The 3,165-nt window shown below is 40.9% G+C and overlaps 1 non-coding gene across 1 annotated transcript; it reads left to right on the top strand.

The window, feature by feature from the left end:
• The first annotated feature begins 1,299 nt into the window (after positions 1-1,299).
• Positions 1,300-1,354, top strand: LOC123728338 (U7 small nuclear RNA). The gene has a single exon (XR_006760224.1). It is a non-coding gene; the product is annotated as a U7 small nuclear RNA (small nuclear RNA).
• Positions 1,355-3,165: the final 1,811 nt, after the last annotated feature.

The raw sequence follows: 3,165 nt of genomic DNA, 5'->3' as shown, positions 1-3,165 counted from the left end.
AATGCGCGTACCCACACAGACACACATGCACACAAAGACTTCACATTCTGAGGTAGCTTGCTAATATTGAAGAACACAGTAAAAGTGCTCTGGCTTTGTTTTTTGTCAACCATCTTAAAAAAAATGAAATTGAAAATTCTCTCCACTATTTCTAGTTGTAGTTGTTTTTTGGGAGCCGTATCACTACGTACCGCCTGGTTAACATTTTCTCATAAACCCGCTCTGGTGAGGAATGTTTATTGCTCTGTTTCCACTGTATTGTCCAGGAGCCATTTCACAGAGCAGAAAGAGTGTTTGTCAGTACTGAGGGAGGGAGTGGGACTATAATTGTTTTCATTTTGGTAGAGGTACGGCTCTAATGCTCAAGACAGTAAAAGCTCTTCTTTCCTCTCTTTTTAACAGTGGCTGCAGATTCTGGCTCACAGCAAAATCACAAATCTGCTTTTATGAGCCTGGGGGCCTCCCGGTTTCACAGCCCTGCTCTGGAAAGCAGAGTGCACTGCCAAATGATGTTGGAGGGATTGAGATGTTGGAGGGATCGAGGTGGTGTGTGTATGCATGTGCGTGTGTGTTCCTTAACCGGCCTCATTATTCAAACCCCATGATTAGACCTTAAGAGGATACATAAAACCAGTCAATGTGGGTCAGAACTCATCTACTGCTCTTTTCAATTAGATAGTTAAGTATACTGCCAGAGCCAGTTGGCCCAGACCTGAGGTCGTTGTCTTCTGAACGCTGTGTGTTTTTTTACATTCTCCGCAGTCAGTAATATGCTCTGTCCCCTCATGTTACTGTTGTTGTTCTTCTTCACCATAACATGACAGTAATAGGGGAAAGCAAGATGGTGGCTACCATCCCACATGAATAAATACTACAGTTTACTATATAATACTACAGTACTTACTATAGAATTCTATAGTAAATTGTAGTATACTTTAGAATACTATGCTACACACGGTAGTATCCCTCGATCATGAATAGTACTTTCTATAGAATGGAATGTTGTAGTATACTATAGAATACTATAGTAAGTACTACAGTATTATTCAGAAGACAAAAAACACTGTAGTAAATACTACAGTAATGTCCACAAAACCAAACACTTCTTTAACTTTAGGAAATACTACAGCATTTCATTAGCATATACCCTTCCCATTCACCTCCCCCATATTGCAATTTTTGCCACCAATAAGTGAGAAACCAATTATAGACTCTATATTGTGTTCCCTACAGGTTATAGAAAAGAGCAAGTTCTGAGATATCCGTTCAGACCCCAGTCATACCTACCTACAGGTTATGGAAAATTTGCTCTTTTAGAATTTCTCCAGTAGATTTTCTGAAGGAGGAAGCCTCCACTTCTAGGTCAAAGATAATAAAACAAAAACACTACAGTAATGTCTGCAAAAATACTACAGTATACTACAGTCTGCAAAAACACTACAGTAAATACTACAGTAAAGTCTGCAAAAACACTACATTGACTACTATAGGTTTATACCATAGTATAATATGTTTTTTCATGTGGGATGCAGCTGCACTCATCAACCAAAAGACACACACTGACCATGTTGGACTAAGTGACTGACTGATTGACTTACTGACTGACTTACTGTTTGTCTGTCTGTCTGTCTGTCTGTCTGTCTGTCTGTCTGTCTGTCTCTCTGTCTGTCTGTCTGTCTGTCTGTCTGTCTGTCTGTCTGTCTGTCTGTCTGTCTGTCTGTCTGTCTGTCTGTCTGTCTGTCTGTCTGTCTGTCTGTCTGTCTGTCTGTCTGTCTGTCTGTCTGTCTGTCTGTCTGTCTGTCTGTCTGTCTGTCTGTCTGTCTGTCTGTCTGTCTGTCTGTCTGTCTCCAATTCTTTCTCAATGTCCCATCACAAAATGCAACTCTGACGTAACATAACATACAAAAACCACCTACTCAACATCCATCAGGATTATATTAGAAGCTCAATGATAACCCTATTACCCATGGATAGAGCTACTTACAGCCTCACATTTGGATATTCTCAATATAGTGTTCTGGCACTACCCTGTATGAATCCTGTCCACACACCCTTTCCCATTAGATGAGCTCTTACAGATCCAGAATAATCCCTATGACTCCTGGGGACTTAGTTTGGTGAAAAGCCCCAAGGCTTTTATCCAGGACATGGTGAACACTGCTGGGTCCATCCCATTATGAATCAAGGAAATTTGATCTGTTCCACCTGGTTCTGGCAGGGTCTGTGCCCCAAATGACACCATATTCCCCTATGGGCCCTGGTCAGAAGACGTGTGCTATATAGGGAATGGAGTGCCATTTTGGTGGCATCCAGAGACAGTGTTCTGGGTGGAGTGTGGCAGTAATGGCTGTGCCACAGATTAGCTCGATAAGGATGATGAGTAAATGGACCAGGCTTTTCCTGTCCTCCTGCCCGCTGTGCCGTATGTGTGTGTGCGAGTGTGTGTTTATGCGTCAGAGTGGGGTGGTATTTTGGGACAGGGTATGGTGTCTCTCTTCCAGCTGTGTCCTTGTAGTATTTATCGTACTCCAAAACGACCTCATCCACCTCCCCCTCGATTCCCATCTCCTTCTCTCCTTCACCATCCCTGACTTCTCCTCCTCTTCCTCCTTTTCTCCATCACACCTGCACCTCTCCATAGCCGCAGGAAGTAGGGGTGTGCACCCCCTAAAGAAATGTGTGTATATATGTGTGTGTGTATATATATATATATGTAGTACCAGTCAAAAGTTTGAGGGTTTCTCTTTATTTTTACTATTTTCTACATTGTAGAATAATAGTGAAAACATCAAAACTATGAAATAACACATATAGAATCATGTATTAAACAAAAAACTGTTAAACAAATCAAAATATATTTTATATTTGAGATTCTTCAAAGTAGCCACCCTTTGCCTTGTTGACAGCTTTGCACACTCTTGGCATTCTCTCAACCAGCTTCATCCTGGAATGCAGGATATTTTTGCAAATTAATTTAAAATAAATAACAGAAATACCTTATTCACATAAGTATTCACATACTGTGAGACCCAAAATTGAGCTCATTTGCATCCTGTTTCCATTGATAATCCTAGAGATATTTTTACAACTTGATTGGAGTCCACCTGTTGTAAATTCAATTGACTGGACATGATTTTGAAAGGCACACACCTGTCTATATAAGGT

The sequence above is a fragment of the Salmo salar genome, chromosome 17, assembly GCF_965601325.2.
Source record: "Salmo salar chromosome 17, fSalSal1, whole genome shotgun sequence".
In the NCBI taxonomy this organism is placed as follows: domain Eukaryota; kingdom Metazoa; phylum Chordata; class Actinopteri; order Salmoniformes; family Salmonidae; genus Salmo; species Salmo salar.
The sequence above is the reverse complement of the archived record's forward strand: the minus strand, read 5'-3'. Positions and strand labels throughout refer to the sequence as shown.